The 20,621-nt window shown below is 47.5% G+C and overlaps 1 long non-coding RNA gene across 2 annotated transcripts in view; it reads right to left on the reverse strand.

Moving 5' to 3' along the window:
• Window positions 1–20,621, reverse strand: part of LOC143815269 (uncharacterized) — an 80,536-nt gene that overhangs the window by 10,822 nt on the left and 49,093 nt on the right. For both annotated transcript variants that reach the window (XR_013223711.1, XR_013223710.1), the window contains one exon: window positions 4,476–4,562. This is a non-coding gene — a long non-coding RNA (uncharacterized LOC143815269). The remainder of the gene's footprint in view (window positions 1–4,475; window positions 4,563–20,621) is intronic.

Raw genomic sequence — 20,621 nt, forward strand, 5'->3', positions numbered from 1 at the left:
GCAGTGTACAACAGATTGTTGACCTATGGACAGACTGTCCCACCTCAGCTGTAGATCTCTGCAGTTCATCCAGAGTGATCATGGGCCTTTTGGCTGCCTCTCTGATCAGTCTTCTCCTTGTCTGAGATGAAAGTTTAGAGGGACGGCTGGGTCTTGGTAGATTTGCAGTGGTATGATTCAATTTCAATATGATCGCTTGCACAGTGCTCTTGGGATGTTTAAAGTTCTGGAAATCATTTTGTATCCAAATCAGGCTTTAAACTTCTCCACAACAGTATCACAGACATGCCTGTTTTGTTCCTTGGTCTTTATGATGCTCTCTGTGCTTCAAACAGAACCCTGAGACTATCACAGAGCAGGTGCATTTATAAGGAGACTTGATTACACAGAGAGGGATTATATTTATCATCATTAGGCATTTAGGACAACAATGGACCATTCAGAGATCCACAATGAACTTCTGGAGTGAGTTTGCTGCACTGAAAGTAAAGGGGCCGAATAATATTGCACGCCCCACCTTTCAGTGTTTGAATTTCCACAAAAATTTAAAATAACCAATAAATTTCATTCAACTTCACAATTGTGTTCCACTTGTTGTTGATTCTTCATCAAAAATTTACATTTGGTATCTTTATGTTTGAAGCATTATATGTGGGAAAAGGTTGAAAAATTCCAGGGGGCCAAATACTTTCGCAAGGCACTGTAAGCCTGCTAAAAGCCTGGAAGGACTGGGAATGTTTGGTCATGGAGGCGACTCCAGTCATACCCACGGGGAACCCTCTGGCACCGGCCAAGGATGCGGCAGGGGGTCAGGTTGAAATAAATTACGCTCTCGCCAAACAGCAGTGAAGGGAGGCTCGGGTTCTAGTACAAAAGAATAAGGATCTATTCTCAGAGCTGCCAGGGCAGATCGTAGTGATCCAGAATGGCATTGTCATTGTCGGGTAAGGGCACAGATGAAACTGTACCCAGGGCCGGCTCCAGGTTTCTGAGGGCCCCGGGCGAAAGAGTCTCAGTAGGCCCCCCCCTCTTACACATACCACGATTCATAATGCACAGATACAGGAGAGAAATATAGCACAGCCCACGTAGCATATAACACAGCCCACGTAGTATATAGCACAGCCCACGTAGTATATAGCACAACCCACGTAGTATATAGCACAGCCACGTAGTATATAGCACAGCCCACGTAGTGTATAACAGCCCACGTAGTATATAGTACAGCCCATGTAGTGTATAACAGCCCACATAGCATATAACACAGCCCACGAAGTATATAGCACAGCCACGTAGTATATAGCACAGCCACGTAGTATATAAATAGCACAGCCATGTAGTGTATAGCACAGCCACGTAGTCTATAGCACAGCTACATAGTGTATAGCACAGCCACGTAGTGTATAGCACAGCGCATGTAGGATATAGCACAGCCCACAGAGTATATAACACATCCATGTAGTATATAGCACAGCCAGTCATGTAGTATATAGTCTATAAGTCCCACCCACACCCAGCATCACTCAGATGCCATACTGTAGGTCTGTGGTGGCCCCGTACAGTCGCACCTTGTCCTCCCAGGCTGCATCCCCTGCAATCCTTTGGGACCAGCCTGGAACTTGGAAGGAAGACTCACTGCTCTCACCGTCACTCACGTTGTACAGGAACGGCCCGGGTGCACCGTTCACTGACTGCTGGCTGCTCGTGCTTGTCATCGTCTTCCTGATTGGCGCTGGACCTGGCTGGACAGTGGACAATCGCTGAGCGCCTGAGCTCACCTGGAAGTGACGACACAGACGACCGCCGGCCCGGAAGTGACTCTTCATATCCATGGTGACGGTGTGGTGAGTATTCCAGCACCTGCGCAGCGAAACTCAGTCACAGAGAGAGCTCTGTGCCGCGCCTGCTGCCAGGGATGGCTCCGCCTCCGAGTCCTGGCTGGGAGACTCCGAGTCCTGGCTGGGAGACGGAGATCACAGAGCTCAGCTGATCTTGTAATACACACACAGCACAGCCGGATGTAGTCTGGCTGCGGGGGCCCCCCGGCTCCAGGTCATCAGTGTAGTACCGTCCGTGTCTGTACTGTTACTACCTTAAATGGGCCCCCCCGTCTCGCCAGGGCCCCGGCACTTGCCCGGGTATGCCGGGTGCTGACGCCGGCACTGACTGTACCGAGTGCCAGAAGCGTGCAGGCAAGCCATCACAGCTAAAGTGAAGCAAATGCTCCATTTAGGAGTCATCAAGGAGTCCTGGAGTGAGTGGGCTAGCCCCATTGTGCTAATTCCAAAGCCAGACAGGTCATTACACTTTTATAATGATTTCATAAAATTAAATGTGGTGTCAAAATTTGACCTCTATCCCATGCCCCCGGGTGGACGAGCTAATTGAGAGACTAGGGGAGGCCCAGTACTTCACCACACTCGATCTCACCAAAGGTTACTGGCAGGTCCCATTGGCAGAGTCGGCAAAAGAAAAGACTGCCTTTATCACCCCAGAGGGTCTCTATCACTATGTCATATTTCCTTTTGGATTGCATGGGTTCTGACCACATTCCAGAGGCTGATGGACATAGTGTTAGAGCCTCATCGGAAATACGCGTCAGCATATTTAGACGACATAGTCATCTTTAGTGCTGACTGGAATACCCACCTGTCCCAGGTACAAGCAGTGCTGGATTCTCTCAGAATTGCTGGGTTAACAGTGAACCCCCAAAAATGTCTGATAGGACTCACGGAAGCCTAGTACTTAGGATACGTGATCGACCACAGGGTTATCAAACCCAAAATAAATAAGATTGAGGCCATCCAAAACTGGCCTAGGCCACTAAGTACAAAATAGGTGAGGGCATTTCTTGGCATCATTGGGTACTACTGCCGGTTTATACCCAATTTTGCTGGGAGATCAGCACCCCTAACCGATCTGTTAAAGGGTAAGAAGTCGGTTATGGTCCGGTGGAATCCTCAAGCGGAGAAAGCATTCCAGCCCCTGAAGTCAGCGTTGTGTGGAAAGCTGATACTCATCAGCCCCAACTTCAGGAAAACCGTTATTGTACAAACAGATGCCTTAGAGGTAGGCCTAGGAGCGGTGCTGTTGCAAGAGGTGAACGGGGATGAACATCTAGTCACCTACTTGAGCAGTAAACTGACCCTGACAGAGGAAAATTATAGCGTAGTGGAGAAGGAGTGCTTGGCGATTAAGTGGGCCTTGGAGTCCCTACGCTACTATTTGCTCGGGCATCAGTTTCGATTGGTAACGGACCATTCACCCCTCGCATGGATGAGAAATGCAAAGGAAAGGAATGCTCGGGTCACTAGATGGTTCCTGTCCCTAAGTCCCTACAATACTTCAATTTTTCAGTAGAACATCGGGCAGGGAAGTCGCAGGGAAATGCGGATGCCCTGTCACTGGCCCCCTGTATGGTGACAAGTGTTCAACCCCACAAGTTTGAACAGGGGGGTATGTGAGGCAGAGATAGGTGTTATATGCGAGGGTGGCTATGTGTCCCCCAGGATGTGCACAGAAGCGTATTCAGGCCGCTGGAGTGCATTGCAGTCACAGGCATAGCTGTGATTGCAGTGCAAAATAAAAGTAAGCTTTGGTCTTGGGCAAGCTATTTGCCCAAGGCAGGTTTAAGAAAACCCACCATGGGCTTTTATTTTTGGAGCGGACTACAGGATAGAAGTGGGGAAATCCGCTCCCTCCCAGCCAGGTCTTACAAGTGGCCCATGGCCACAGGTGTCATTTAAAGACCCTGCAGCAAAGCGTTGGGTGGGTCTTTCTTGGTTTGCAATCTTGCAGAGCAGGTGGTTCTGAAAAGCTCAGCCTGTGTGAAGTAGCATGGAGCCAAGCAGAGCCAAAAGGCCTGGCAACCCTCAGCGTAGCACAGTGGTGCAGTCGCCCACAGCAACCGGACTGTCTTGATTCCTAGCTGCGACCCGGAGGATACGTGTACTTTTTGAGTTTCTGAACATTAAAACACATTTGTTTTGAAATTTTCTGGGTCACTGCCTGTCTGTCACATTGCACCAACCCCACTGCACTACACACTGAATAATCAGTGACCTGCAGAGGAGGCTGGTGGGGGGAAGTAGAAAGGCAAGAAGACCCTGCTCCCACGTACCACCCAAAAGCACACAGAAGCATAGAAGACGTAATTTTATGAAAACTTCTTAGGGTGAGTATTAAACAACCACTGAGCTGATCCCTTTACGTCAAATATCATATTAATCAGCATCACAGTGCCATTATGGACATGGAATTAGTTTATAGTGCTCAATCCTGTTCACAGGTTCTCTTTAAGTCATACCTGGTTGATGCCATCATAACCATTATCGTCATCCACCACCACTGATTGTCATAATAATCTTTCACTTTCGCCATTGCACCGCTAGATATCAACCCGATTCCCATATTGTGTGTCGAATAGACAGGTGTACATTCTCAGTCATCCACTTATGTGCCAACTAAACTCCCACCTGGTGAAGTTGCTGGTCTCTGGTCTCCTTGTCTCTGCCGTAACACTTATTGAAGTCGGCTGCCTTTTGTGAATGTACTCAGCCTCACTGAAAAATACCAAGCAGACAAGATCCAATATTATTTTGTACATTCACCAACCATATTGTCATTTTGTAATTATAATGCTAAAGTTTGAAAAAAAATTGCTGACCTGTGAAAATTTCAACAAAGGGATCTGCAAAATGAGAAAAGGATTATTGTAACAGGCTATGTTCACCTACTCATCCATTTTTTAAGATTGTGCCAAAAATGAAAATTGCAAATAGTCTTGATGTAAAATGTCCTATTATTTTGTGTCATCAATATATTGATATCTTCAACAAAATACAAACAAATCCATTTAGGCTGATTCTGCTACTGTACTTTTCACAATCTGTACTCTTTCTTGCTTGTCAACTGAATACATGATAACAAGGAGTAAGAAACGGATAGAAGGGATTATATCTGTCACGGGTGTGTCAGAGGCTGCAGACCGTCACTCTGCATCTGACTGCAGAAGGTCTCAGCAGTTTGCTTTGCAGACTTCTTCCTGGGCCTTCTGACTTTAGGACCCAGTGGCAACCTCCCCTGGCTCTAATTGACACACCTGGACCAGGGTGTATATAGCTCCCAGCTTGCTGCTGGAAGTTGCGGTTGATATTTCTATTTCCATTTCCTTGTTGAGGCTAGGAGCTATAGCAGTTGGCTATCTTCCTCTCTGGTGTTTGGAAGACATCCGTATTTCTCTCTGAGTCTACTCAAGTGTTTCCCCTTGTTTGTGTATTCCATCTGTCTTTAGTGGTAGTGGGCATTGACTAGCGTACTCCTGTTCTTCCTGGTGCAGAGACTATTGCCAGGGTCAGGCAGGGATTAGGTATCTTGCTAGGCGATAGGTGTGGAACCTATATAGGGACGATAGGGCAGACAGTGTAACATTAGATCTGTCTAGGGGACAGACTCAACGCCCCACTTCCCTAGTGTTTGGTTCTCATTCCCTTATCTCTTGCACTTAGCCTTTCCTGCACGTTGCGTGACAATAACTGCATCACACTACACAGGGATTGCATAGGAGCTTTATACATACAGAAGTTTAGAATAAAGAACATTTGTAAAGTTACTTTATTTTTGTAATAGATGCTTTCAGATAATAATAATTCATTTGGTTGGTAGGTGACCTTCCCCTCATATACTCGTGAACTCTTTAGAGACTTGGAAAATTACAAATTAGAGGAATATTTGCTCTTATCCACAAACAACTATAAATTATAGTAAAGGGCCAGCCTAATGCTAATTTAAGGCTAATTAAACCCCTGTCCTCATAAAACACTGACATGTCATGATAAAATTTACAGTGGCTTCACACAAATGCCAGGATCACAGTGTGCAGCCTCCTAATAGCGCTCCAGGCTCCAGATGAATGTACACATCTTTTCTGCCAACTTGCCACTCTAATAGGTAAATAAGACAGCAGAAAGGATGGAAAGATGGGCTCGAAAGTAGGAGAAATCTTTTGTGTTTTCACAATAAGAAATGGGTCGCATCATTCTTAAAGTCTTATGTAGCCAAAAGTTACACACTTATAGCAGTGGAAGAGTACAAGGAATTGCAGCTAAAACTTTACATGTATCTTTGAAACAAAAAGGCGGTGTAGACCTGTCTCTCCTATGTCTAATCATTTACTATTGTATCAACACAAAAAAAACATTAGTTTGGATGCACTTGGTCTTTCTGTCTACAATATCAATTTATAAAGTACAGGTGGGTTTGCATCAACCGCGTTAATTAACAGGGATCATCACAAAATACACAAGGTTTTATTGAATACACAACAGACAAATACCAATAAAAACATTTAAAAAGTCATAGACATGACATATAAACTACCAAGGCGGCTTGTGATAAAGCCTAAGGCTGTCCCTCACCAGGCCATAATATACAAATATAACATAGAAATATTTACCAAGATATCAATGCGTATCATGCAGAATGCACTATACCATAAGACTAATATTGCACATTCATAAGTGAAAATACAGAAAATCATTTAGAAAAACAGCAGTATAATACTGCCTAGATCCCCTTACTGAACAGTGTAGCTGTTAGGGGTCGAGTTCCCATCTCTGCACAGAGGGAATCTCGGGCCATCTCCGCTGCAGTCTCCCATTCTTCTCCTGCCGCAGTGGAGTCTGCTCAGCAGAGACGTCAGTCCCAGCATCTTGCTCAGTCTGACTCTGTACAGAGAGTTGCTGCTGCTTTTCCTGCTTCTGCCATTGAAGTCAGTGCTGGGCAGCAGCGAGCAGACGCTTCTGGGACTAAGTCCTGCTTTTCTCGTTCTGAGCATGCCCAGAGTAAGATCTCTCAGTGGAGATCGAGGGTCACATGATCAGACACTGCAGCTAAGGTCCTGTAGGTGCTCACGCTCTGTGGCAGCCTCTCATTGGTCCTTCTTGGTAGGTCCTGTACGTGCTGCAACTATTTATGGCTCGCATGGCCGCATGGCTATGCGCTAGTATTGCTTTCATTTATGTACTTTGCGCCAGTGTGGTCTTTTATGAGTGTGTTCAGGGACCCGGCTGAAATAAGCCCCTAGAATGCTGGCACCTCCGGCGAGGAGTTTGTATGCTTGTGTGTTCAGGGACCTGGCCGAAATAAGCCCCTAGAATGCTGGCACCTCCGGCGAGGAGTTTCGTGTGCATGCAAGACCACTGACTGTTCTTGTTTAGACAGTTAGCCTGTGCCTCTGTGGTGTCTAACAGGGCGCAGTGCTTTGAGTTCACGGCTGCTCTGTGAAGTAACAGAGTTAGCTAACACCGCCATTTAGTTCCGCTATTTGCTAGCATCAGTTTCTCCTGCACGGTGGACCCCGGGCTGCGAACGCATCTATCCTAATAAAATATATACATTCATTAGGTGCGTTCCGCTAGCCCTAACATAATACTAGCGCCAGGGTCTGGCTAGTAAATGGCAGACATACAGCAATCTTTGCGGTATATCCAGCAGCTGGAGGGTAGGTTGGCGGCTCTCGAGAGCTCAACCTCAGCTGTGGATATTTCCACAGTTGCTGTACAGGCTGCTAGCGTGGCTGCAGCAACCTTGTCCACTACCACCCCTGTTCCGACATTTTCGTGCCTCCTGCTCCCAGAAAAATTTTCTGGAGAAAGCAGATCTTGTAGGGGATTCGTGAGTCAGTGATCTATTCACCTTGAGCTTCTGGCTGCACGTTTTCCCACAGAGCGGGCTAAGGTGGGATTTATTGTGTCCCTCTTGTCGGACAGGGCGTTGGAATGGGCTATACGCCGCTGTGGGAGCGTGGCGATCATGTGGTGCAGAGTGCTCCGTTGTTTCTGAGCACTTTGACACAGGTCTTCCTGGGACCTCAAGTCACCCATGATTCGGCGCTCCAACTGCTGGCATTAACTCAGGGTGAGTCCTTGGTCAGCCAATTTGCCATCCGTTTCCGAACTTTAGCTTCAGAGCTGGAGTGGTCAGATAAAGCCCTTATCCCCATATTTTGGAGGGGGCTGGCTGATCACGTTAAGGACGCTTTGGCCACTAGGAAGATTCCAGCCACACTGGAGGAGTTAATAACTGTCTCTACCCGTATTGACCTCCGTTTTTACGAGCGGAGGTTAGAGCGAGCCCAGTGTAGGCAGAGGTTTCGGCTGGCTCCCACCTTCGCCAGACCTCTGGAATCTCCGGTCCTGGTTCCTGAGTCACATGAGGCCAGGGAGGTGTCACGAGCGGATTCTAAGTCCCGGACCGCTTGGGCATCCAAGGTCTGTCATGTTTGCCAGCAGTCTGGACATCTTGCCACCAGATGTTCCCAGCGGTCGAGGAGACGTCAGCCTCTAGTGGTAGTCGGTGGAGGTACTCTAGATACGGCGACGTTTGCCTCAAAATTGTCCTTTAAGGGGACAATTATTATTGGCTCATCTTCCCACTCAGTAGAGCTCTGCGTGGATTCTGGGGCAGAGGGCAATTTCATGTCTTCCGCCTTTGCCCAACATCACGCAATACCCCTGGTTATGCTAGCGCAACCAGTTACGGTACGAGTGGTGAATGGGTCAACACTGCTTTCACAGATAACTCATCAGACCATTCCTTTTACTCTGTCCATGTCGCCATCCCATCAGGAGACAATATCTCTGCTCGTCATACCTGAGGGTATTGATGAGGTCCTGTTGGGGATACCTTGGTTACGGTACCACTCTCCACATATCGAGTGGTCTTCAGGCAGAATTTTGGGATGGGGTGAGTCTTGTGAGGGTAGGTGTCAAAGTGAGTGCGTTCAGGTTGCTACTACAGAGGTACCCGCAGATCTATCCTCTCTCCCCAAACAATACTGGTCTCATGCGGACGTGTTCTCCAAAAAGGCGGCGGAGACCCTTCCGCCTCACCGCCCCTATGACTGTCCTATTGATCTCTTGCCTGGTGCTGAGCCTCCCCGGGGTCGAGTTTATCCGTTATCTCTCCCGGAGACGGAGGTTATGTCTCAGTACATCCAAGAAAATCTGGCAAGAGGGTTCATCAGGAAGTCAGTGTCGCCTGCTGGGGCTGGGTTCTTCTTTGTTCAAAAGAAGAATGGGGAACTGCGTCCATGTATAGACTACAGGGGTCTTAACGCCATCACCGTTAAGAACAAATACCCATTACCCCTGATATCTGAGCTTTTTGATAGGATACGGGGAGCAAGGGTATTTACAAAATTAGATCTGCGGGGTGCGTACAACCTGGTTCGCATCCGTGAGGGGGACGAATGGAAGACGGCTTTTAACACCAGGGATGGGCACTATGAGTATCTGGTGATGCCCTTTGGGCTCTGTAATGCCCCAGCCGTTTTCCAAGACTTTGTGAACGACATCTTCCGGGATATGCTCTCCACCTCGGTCGTAGTCTATCTGGATGATATTCTCATCTACTCTCCAGATACTGACTCCCATCAGAGAGATGTTCGCAAAGTCTTTGACCTCTTAAGGGCAAACTCCCTCTACGCCAAGTTAGAGAAGTGTGTGTGTTTGAGCAGGAGTCCTTGCCATTTCTTGGTTATATCATCTCTTCCCGGGGTTTGGCTATGGATCCTGCCAAGCTACAGGCTGTGATGGACTGGCAGGAACCCCATTCTCTTAAAGCAGTGCAGCGCTTTATGGGGTTCATTAACTACTATCGACAGTTCATTCCACACTTCTCAACGTTGGTAGCTCCCTTGGTTGCCCTTACCAAGAAGGGAGCAAATCCCAAGTTGTGGTCTGAGGAGGTCTCCAAGGCCTTTAATTCCATAAAGTCACACTTCGCTAGCGCTCCCATCCTACATCGCCCCGATGTAGACAAACCATTTATTATGGAGGTGGATGCCTCATCTGTTGGTGCTGGAGCAGTCCTCTTCCAAAAAGACGCTCAAGGTCGGAAGCATCCTTGCTTCTTCTTTTCAAAGACCTTCTCACCAGCAGAGAGGAATTATTCCATCGGGGACAGGGAGTTGCTGGCCATGAAGTTGGCCTTCTCGGAGTGGAGACATCTCTTGGAGGGAGGTCATTTTCCTTTCCAAGTCTTCACAGACCATAAAAATTTGGTGTACCTGCAGAAAGCCCAGTGGTTAAATTCTCGCCAGGCTAGATGGTCCTTGTTCTTCTCCCGGTTCCACTTCACCCTCCATTTTCTTTCTGGGGAGAAGAACATTCGTGCCGACGCTCTCTCTCGCTCTGTTGTGTCATCTGTGGAGGAGGAAGAGGAGCCTCGGCTTATTGTCCCCACTGAGAGCCTGAGAACCGTAGCTCCAGTTTCGCTAGAGTCTGTGCCTCCGGGCAAGACTTTTGTACCATCCAATTTGCGACCGGAGGTTCTCTCGTGGGCTCATTCGTCCACGGTGGGTGGACATTTTGGGACAAAAAGGACATCTGAGCTGTTGGCGAGGACGTATTGGTGGCCACATATGGTCCGTGATGTCAGGGATTATTGTTGTGAATTTGGATTCTGGGCTCCCCCGGTGGCTACTGGTGGAATTGAACTGGTGTCTTCATCTTCTCTGTTCACCTGTTCCCATCAAGATGTGGGAGTCGCTATATAACCTTGCTGCTCTGTTAGTTGCTTGCCGGTCAACAATGTTATCAGAAGCCTCTCTGTGCTTGTTCCTGCTCCTAGACAACTACTAGATAAGTTGGACTCTTGTCCATGTTTGTTTTTGCATTTTGTTCCAGTTCACAGCTGTAGTTTCGTTACTGTGTCTGGAAAGCTCTTGTGAACGGGAATTGCCACTCTGGTGTTATGAGTTAATGCCAGAGTTTTAAAGTAATTTCTGGATGGTGTTTTTGATAGGGTTTTCAGCTGACCATGAAAGTGTCCTTTCTGTCTTCTGCTATGTAGTAAGTGGACCTCAAATTTGCTAAACCTATTTTCATACTACGTTTGTTATTTCATCTCAACTCACCGCCAATACATGTGGGGGGCCTCTGTCTCCTTTCGGGGTATTTCTCTAGAGGTGAGCTAGGACTAATATTTTCCTCTGCTAGCTTTATTTAGTCCTCCGGCTGGGCTGGGCATCTAGAATCAACGTAGGCATGCTACCCGGCCACTGCTAGTTGTGCGTTAGGTTTAGTTCATGGTCAGCTCAGTTCCCATCTTCCAAGAGCTAGTTACTATATATGCTTATGCTATGTTCTCTTGCCATTGAGATCATGACAGTTTGACCGGCCCGCAAAGTGTTAATTGTTTGGGCTGAAGCAGGAGAAAAAGAAGTGTTGAAGGGAAATTTTTTTTTTTCCCCTCAGAGTTTTGCTGCCTAGCCCTTAATTGCTGTCTAGCTGCTTCTTACCTCCTCTTAACCCTTGAATGGCTCTGTGTCCACCTGTTTGTAATGGATCTTCAGAGTGTAACTGCAGGTTTGAATAATCTCGCCACGAAGGTACAAAATTTGCAAGATTTTGTTTGTCATGCACCTGTATCTGAGCCGAGAATTCCTTTGCCGGAATTTTTCTCGGGGAATAGATCCGGGTTTCAGAATTTTCGAAATAATTGCAAATTATTTTTGTCTCTGAAATCTCGCTCTGCCGGAGACCCTGCACAGCAGGTCAGGATTGTGATTTCCTTGCTCCGGGGCGACCCTCAAGACTGGGCTTTTTCATTGACACCAGGGGATCCTGCGTTGCTCAATGTGGATGCGTTTTTTCTGGCCTTGGGGTTGCTTTATGACGAACCTCATTTGGAGCTTCAGGCAGAAAAAACTTTGATGTCCCTATCTCAGGGGCAAGATGAAGCGGAAATTTACTGCCAAAGATTCCGTAAATGGTCTGTGCTTACTCAGTGGAATGAGTGCGCCCTGGCGGCGACTTTCAGAGAGGGTCTCTCTGATGCCATTAAGGATGTTATGGTGGGGTTCCCTGTGCCTGCGGGTCTGAATGAGTCCATGACAATGGCTATTCAGATCGATAGGCGTTTGCGGGAGCGCAAACCAGTGCACCATCTGGCGGTGTCCACTGAGAAGTCGCCAGAGAGTATGCAGTGTGATAGAATTCTGTCCCGAAGCGAGCGGCAGAATTTTAGACGGAAAAATGGGTTGTGTTTCTATTGTGGTGATTCTACTCATGTTATATCAGCATGCTCTAAGCGCACTAAAAAGCTTGGTAAATCTGTTTCCATTTGCACCTTACCGTCTAAATTTATTCTATCTGTGACCCTGATTTGCTCTTTGTCATCTATTACCACGGACGCCTATGTCGACTCTGGCGCCGCTTTGAGTCTTATGGATTGGTCCTTTGCCAAACGCTGTGGGTATGATTTAGAGCCTTTGGAGACTCCTATTCCTCTGAAGGGGATTGACTCCACCCCATTGGCTAATAATAAACCACAATGCTGGACACAAGTAACTATGCGTATTAATCCGGATCACCAGGAGATTATTCGCTTTCTGGTGCTGTATAATCTACATGATGATTTGGTGCTAGGATTGCCTTGGCTGCAATCTCACAACCCAGTCCTCGACTGGAGAGCTATGTCTGTGTTGAGCTGGGGATGTAAGGGGGCTCATGGGGATGTACCTGTGGTTTCCATTTCATCATCCATTCCCTCTGAAATTCCTGAGTTCCTGTCTGACTATCGTGACGTCTTTGAAGAATCCAAGCTTGGTTCGTTACCTCCGCACCGAGAGTGCGATTGTGCCATAGATTTAATCCCGGGTAGTAAATACCCAAAGGGTCGTTTATTTAATCTGTCTGTGCCTGAACATGCTGCTATGCGAGAATATATAAAGGAGTCCTTGGAAAAGGGACATATTCGTCCATCGTCATCTCCCTTAGGAGCCGGTTTTTTCTTTGTGTCAAAAAAAGACGGCTCTTTGAGACCATGTATTGATTATCGGCTTTTGAATAAAATCACTGTTAAATATCAATACCCATTGCCGTTGCTGACTGATTTGTTTGCTCGCATAAAGGGGGCCAAGTGGTTCTCTAAGATTGACCTTCGTGGGGCGTATAATTTGGTGCGAATCAGGCAGGGGGATGAGTGGAAAACCGCATTTAATACGCCCGAGGGCCACTTTGAGTATTTAGTGATGCCTTTTGGTCTTTCTAATGCTCCGTCAGTTTTCCAGTCCTTTATGCATGATATTTTTCGCGATTATTTGGATAAATTTATGATTGTGTATCTGGATGATATTCTGATTTTTTCGGATGACTGGGACTCTCATGTCCAGCAAGTCAGGAGGGTTTTTCAGGTTTTGCGGTCTAATTCTTTGTGTGTGAAGGGTTCTAAGTGTGTTTTTGGGGTACAGAGGATTTCCTTTTTGGGATATATTTTTTCCCCCTCTTCCATTGAAATGGATCCTGTCAAGGTTCAAGCTATTTGTGATTGGACGCAGCCCTCTTCTCTTAAGAGTCTTCAGAAATTTTTGGGCTTTGCTAACTTTTATCGTCGATTTATTGCTGGTTTTTCGGATATTGCTAAGCCATTGACCGATTTGACTAAGAAGGGTGCTGATGTTGCTGATTGGTCCCCTGATGCTGTGGAGGCCTTTCGGGAGCTTAAGCGCCGTTTTTCCTCTGCCCCTGTGTTGCGTCAGCCTGATGTTGCTCTATCTTTTCAGGTTGAGGTCGACGCTTCTGAGATCGGAGCTGGGGCAGTGTTGTCGCAGAAAAGTTCTGACTGCTCCGTGATGAGGCCTTGTGCCTTCTTTTCCCGTAAATTTTCGCCCGCTGAGCGGAATTATGATGTTGGGAATCGGGAGCTTTTGGCCATGAAGTGGGCTTTTGAGGAGTGGCGCCATTGGCTTGAGGGGGCCAGACATCAGGTGGTGGTATTGACTGACCACAAAAATTTGATTTATCTTGAGACCGCCAGGCGCCTGAATCCTAGACAGGCGCGCTGGTCATTATTTTTCTCTCGGTTTAATTTTGTGGTGTCATACCTACCGGGTTCTAAGAATGTTAAGGCGGATGCCCTTTCTAGGAGTTTTGAGCCTGACTCGCCTGGTAACTCTGAGTCCACAGGTATCCTTAAGGATGGAGTGGTATTGTCAGCCGTTTCTCCAGACCTGCGGCGGGCCTTGCAGGAGTTTCAGGCGGAGAGACCTGATCGTTGCCCACCTGATAAACTGTTTGTTCCTGATGATTGGACCAGTAGAGTCATCTCTGAGGTTCATTCTTCTGCGTTGGCAGGTCATCCTGGCATTTTTGGTACCAGGGATTTGGTGGCAAGGTCCTTCTGGTGGCCTTCCCTGTCACGAGATGTGCGAGGCTTTGTGCAGTCTTGTGACGTTTGTGCTCGGGCCAAGCCTTGTTGTTCTCGGGCTAGTGGATTATTGTTGCCCTTGCCTATTCCTAAGAGGCCTTGGACGCACATCTCGATGGATTTTATTTCAGATCTGCCTGTTTCTCAGAAGATGTCTGTCATCTGGGTGGTGTGTGACCGTTTTTCTAAGATGGTCCATTTGGTTCCTCTGCCCAAGTTACCTTCTTCTTCCGAGTTGGTTCCTCTGTTTTTTCAAAATGTTGTTCGTTTGCATGGTATTCCTGAGAATATCGTTTCTGACAGAGGGACCCAATTCGTGTCTAGATTTTGGCGGGCATTCTGTGCTAGGATGGGCATAGATTTGTCTTTTTCGTCCGCTTTCCATCCTCAGACGAATGGCCAGACCGAGCGGATTAATCAGACCCTGGAGACATATCTGAGGTGTTTTGTGTCTGCTGACCAGGATGATTGGGTTGCTTTTTTGCCATTGGCGGAGTTCGCTCTCAATAATCGGGCCAGCTCTGCCACTTTGGTGTCCCCGTTTTTCTGTAATTCGGGGTTTCATCCTCGATTTTCCTCTGGTCAGGTGGAATCTTCGGATTGTCCTGGAGTGGATGCTGTGGTGGAGAGATTGCATCAGATCTGGGGGCAGGTGGTGGACAATTTGAGGTTGTCCCAGGAGAAGACTCAGCTTTTTGCCAACCGCCACCGTCGTGTTGGTCCTCGGCTTTCTGTTGGGGATTTGGTGTGGTTGTCTTCTCGTTTTGTCCCTATGAGGGTCTCTTCTCCTAAGTTTAAGCCTCGGTTTATCGGCCCGTATAAGATATTGGAGATTCTTAACCCTGTTTCCTTCCGTTTGGACCTCCCTGCATCCTTTTCTATTCATAACGTTTTTCATCGGTCATTATTGCGCAGGTATGAGGTACCGGTTGTGCCTTCCGTTGAGCCTCCTGCTCCGGTGTTGGTTGAGGGTGAGTTGGAGTACGTTGTGGAGAAAATCTTGGACTCTCGTGTTTCCAGACGGAGACTCCAGTATCTGGTCAAGTGGAAGGGATACGGCCAGGAGGATAATTCTTGGGTGAATGCATCTGATGTTCATGCCTCCGATCTGGTTCGTGCCTTTCATAGGGCCCATCCTGATCGCCCTGGTGGTTCTGGTGAGGGTTCGGTGCCCCCTCCTTGAGGGGGGGGTACTGTTGTGAATTTGGATTCTGGGCTCCCCCGGTGGCTACTGGTGGAATTGAACTGGTGTCTTCATCTTCTCTGTTCACCTGTTCCCATCAAGATGTGGGAGTCGCTATATAACCTTGCTGCTCTGTTAGTTGCTTGCCGGTCAACAATGTTATCAGAAGCCTCTCTGTGCTTGTTCCTGCTCCTAGACAACTACTAGATAAGTTGGACTCTTGTCCATGTTTGTTTTTGCATTTTGTTCCAGTTCACAGCTGTAGTTTCGTTACTGTGTCTGGAAAGCTCTTGTGAACGGGAATTGCCACTCTGGTGTTATGAGTTAATGCCAGAGTTTTAAAGTAATTTCTGGATGGTGTTTTTGATAGGGTTTTCAGCTGACCATGAAAGTGTCCTTTCTGTCTTCTGCTATGTAGTAAGTGGACCTCAAATTTGCTAAACCTATTTTCATACTACGTTTGTTATTTCATCTCAACTCACCGCCAATACATGTGGGGGGCCTCTGTCTCCTTTCGGGGTATTTCTCTAGAGGTGAGCTAGGACTAATATTTTCCTCTGCTAGCTTTATTTAGTCCTCCGGCTGGGCTGGGCATCTAGAATCAACGTAGGCATGCTACCCGGCCACTGCTAGTTGTGCGTTAGGTTTAGTTCATGGTCAGCTCAGTTCCCATCTTCCAAGAGCTAGTTACTATATATGCTTATGCTATGTTCTCTTGCCATTGAGATCATGACAGATTATATTCTGGCGTGTGTCTCCTGCGCCAAAAATAAGTCTCCTCGACAACGGCCAGCTGGGTTACTCTATCCATTGCCGGTGGCAGACAGGCCCTGGGAGATGGTCGGGATGGACTTTGTGGTGGGTTTGCCCAAGTCTCGGGGCTGTACCATCATTTGGGTTATCACCGATCACTTCTCCAAAATGGTGCATTTGGTGCCGCTTCCGCGGTTACCTTTGGCACGGGCCTTGGCAGCGTTGTTCATAAAGCACATTTTTCGCCTACACGGTATGCCAGACAAGATTGTCAGTGACCGGGGTCCCCAGTTTGCGTCTCGGTTCTGGAGAGAGCTTTGTCGTCTTCTCAACATTGAGTTAAATCTCTCTTCCGCTTATCATCCCGAGACGAATGGATTGGTAGAGAGGGCCAATCAGACCTTGGTCACATATCTACGACATTTTGTCTCAGCCAGGCAGGATGACTGGGCATCCTTGCTACCGTGGGCAGAGTTTGCGCTGAACAATGCGGTTGCCGACTCCACTGGACAAACCCCATTCCTCCTCAACTATGGTCAGCATCCGCGGGTACCTGTGCCTATGCCCGTGTCTTCTGCCGACTCCAGGGTGGCAGACTGGGCTGTGGAAGCATGGGATATTTGGGACCGCACTCAGGGGCTCAGGATGCCATTCAGGTCTCCAAGGAGAGAATGAGGTCCTCCGCCGATGCACATCGGCGCCCCGCTCCGACTTTTGCTCCCAGCGACTTAGTGTGGCTTTCCGCCCGTAACATCAGGCTGCGAGTTGAGTCCACTAAGTTTGAACCTCGCTACTTGGGCCCTTTCAAGGTCCTCGAACAGGTTAACCCTGTGGTCTATTGTTTAGCCCTTCCGCCACGCCTGGGTATCACCGACACCTTCCATGTGTCCCTCTTGAAACCTGTATACATGTCCCGGTTTTCTGAGTCATCTGCCGGGACATCAGGTTCGTCTACGGACGATTACGAGGTGAACGCTATTTTGGGGTGCAAGGTGGTTCGTGGCAAAAAGTTTTATTTGGTGGACTGGAAGGGTTACGGTCCTGAGGATAGGTCCTGGGAGCCTGCTGAGCGCATTCGGGCTCCGCAGCTCATTGCTGCCTTCGAGCGTAGCGAGGCCCAAGGGGGGGCCCTAGGAGGGGGGGGTAATGTTAGGGGACGAGTTCCCATCTCTGCACAGGGGGAATCTCGGGCCATCTCTGCTGCAGTCTCCCATTCTTCTCCTGCCGCAGTGGAGTCTGCTCAGCGGAGACGTCGGTCCCAGCGTCTTGCTCAGTCTGACTCTGTACAGAGAGTTGCTGCTGCTTTTCCTGCTTCTGCCATTGAAGTCAGTGCTGGGCAGCAGCGAGCAGACGCTTCTGGGACTAAGTCCTGCTTTTCTCGTTCTGAGCATGCCCAGAGTAAGATCCCTCAGTGGACATCGAGGGTCACATGATCAGACACTGCAGCTAAGGTCCTGTAGGTGCTCACGCTCTGTGGCAGCCTCTCATTGGTCCTTCTTGGTAGGTCCTGTACGTACTGCAACTATTTAAGGCTCGCTTGGCCGCACGGCCATGCGCTAGTATTGCTTTCATTTATGTACTTTGCGCCAGTGTGGTCTTTTATGAGTGTGTTCAGGGACCCGGCTGAAATAAGCCCCTAGAATGCTGGCACCTCCGGCGAGGAGTTTGTATGCTTGTGTGTTCAGGGACCTGGCCGAAATAAGCCCCTAGAATGCTGGCACCTCCGGCGAGGAGTTTCGTGTGTATGCAAGACCACTGACTGTTCTTGTTTAGACAGTTAGCCTGTGCCTCTGAGGAGTCTAACTGGGCGCAGTGCTTTGAGTTCACGGCTGCTCTGTGAAGTAACAGAGTTAGCTAACACCGCCATTTAGTTCCGCTATTTGCTAGCATCAGGTTCTCCTGCACGGTGGACCCCGGGCTGCGAACGCATCTATCCTAATAAAATATATACATTCATTAGGTGCGTTCCGCTAGCCCTAACAGTAGCATAATACATTAATATAAACCAGTTTGAAACGCCCCCAAAAGAACCAGCAAACCGGATCCACTCTAATAGTGCAGACCCTACTCTCTATATGAGGGAACAAATGCTCCCAATATCATACAGGTGTGAACATAAGTCGAGGGCAAAAGACAGAAAAGTACAAAGCTTCAATCTTTGGAGGTGCTGGAAACACTGTACAGACCCGGCGAGACAAAGACTGGTGCAGCCAAAAGAGTTGAGGGGAGCTTGTGGAGATGCCCGACACGTGTCGCCACCGCAAGGTGGCTTCGTCAGGGGCTGAGGAATTGATCTGTCATGTATCCCTTAAATACACATAATTACCTTGAACATAATGCAGAGCAGCTGCAGCGGTTACCTCATATCACGCTAGATTTGTGAGAACCGGAATACAGACTTCCGGAACGCCGAGGAGTGGCGTGTGCAGTTCCCCCATGCTGATGTCAAGAGCACTTCCGGGATAGTGAGAGCACTCAACTTCACATGGTCATCATGAAACACGATCTAGTACGCGTGCGCAATAAGTAAGACTTGCTATGATGGCGCACGATAGTATAGGTAAAGGGAAGGGGGCGTAGACACAGTAAACCAAAGGTTACCATGGCTGATATCAAGAGCGTTTCCAAGATAGTGAAAGCGCTCGACTGCGCATGGTCATCTAGAGACACGATCCAGTACGCGTGCGTAATAAGTAAAACTTGCAGTAATGACGTACGATAGTATAGATAGGGGGAAGGTGGCGTAAACACAGTGAACCAAGGGTTACCATGGCAACAAGCCAATCAAAGGCACCCATGGACAGAAAGGACAATTTTATCATCTCAAAAGGAATTGCTCCAACCAACAAGACTACTTGATACAAGCAAGGGACTTGACTGGGCGTTTCAAAAATAGAGGATACCCCAAGAAGGTAATCTCTAAAGCATTTACAGCAACTAGGGACGCTGATCGTACACAGCTCTTAAGTCCACAAATGCGTAATGATTCTAGATCTTTGGGATTAGTAACCACATATAACAATCAGTGGCAGAGTTTGCGGGGCATTCTATCCAAGTATTGGGGAATATTAACAAACGAATCCAAGTTGGTATCCCATATAGCCCCTAAACCTACTTTGATTGCTAGGAAGGCCCAGTCCCTTAAGGACTCTCTCTGTCATAATCATTTCAAGAGACCCACAGTCAGCTTAAATAGGGGCACACGACTTAGGGTTACCTTTGCATGTGGCAGTTGCAACATCTGCACCTTGACTGTTGGCAGTGTAGGAGTATATCTTCCCACTTTGACCTCAACTGTTTTTTCAAAAACCTTCTTTAACTGTAGGTCTAAAAACTTGGTGTATCGCCTGATATGCAAATGTCCCAAGATCTATGTAGGACAAACTACACAGGAGCTGAGGCGGAGAATCCAACAGCATCTCTCCACATCAACACAGCCAAAATAGATGTTGCAAAAGGTAAAATGCTTACTCCCGTTGCAACACACCTTTTACGGGAACACAATGGCTGTAGTACGGGCATTAGGGTCTTGGGACTTGAGGCCATTCAGACTAACATCAGAGGGGATAATATCACCTTGGAATTACTCAAACGTGAGTCCAAATGGATATTTGATCTACGTAGCCTATCACCAATGGGATTGAATGAGGACTTGCTCTTTACTGGGTTCTATAAACAACTGTGAGGTATGGAGCGGAGCTAGCAGTCCTAATGATTTCTTCTTTTTTTTTTTTCTTCTTTTTTTTTTTCTTTAGGCACTTCGTGCATCTTTAGGACCACCCCTCTCAGCATCGAGTCTTGAAAATTCGAGAATTCTTTGTGCCCAGCCTCAGAAGTTGTCGCCAATATTTTAGTTTGCTTGCATTTCTGTGACGATCTGAGTATTACCACTATGGCTTATTCCAGCTTTTTGCCTCGGTATATGCACTTGCGGTTATGATTTGGGGGTGAGCCTGTGGATATGTGCAATGGGAATCCCAGCATCTTTTGCTCGCCTGGATCCAAATAAATTTAATTTATATTTTTTCATTCCATGTTTGTGATATACCAGTAGTGTATACTGTTGGGTGGGAGAACCTGTGGAGATGAATGTGACTGAGGAATGTGTACATTCCATCAGCACAAAAAATATTAAAATATTCTACTTTCTAAAGAGAAAATGCTGTATGACACCTGAGTGATTTATTACTTGGCGAATCTTTTATAACATCTTACGTCTCCTTTGATAACACTTTATATGTGAGAAAGTATGCTTTTTTTTTTTTTCTCAGCAGTGACTTCTTACACTGCCATTTTCCTATATTGGGTCCTAGGAACTCGTTTGATCTATTCACACAAATTTCTCTTGGGACTTACCCATAGAGAGCAGTCTTATAGTAGAAGTGTATTGTGGTTTCCCATTGCCTACTTATGCGTCGTATGTGTTTTATCACTATTCTTAAAAAATAAGGGAAGGAAGGGGAATAAGCGGGCT

Source organism: Ranitomeya variabilis, chromosome 3, assembly GCF_051348905.1.
Source record: "Ranitomeya variabilis isolate aRanVar5 chromosome 3, aRanVar5.hap1, whole genome shotgun sequence".
Taxonomy (NCBI): domain Eukaryota; kingdom Metazoa; phylum Chordata; class Amphibia; order Anura; family Dendrobatidae; genus Ranitomeya; species Ranitomeya variabilis.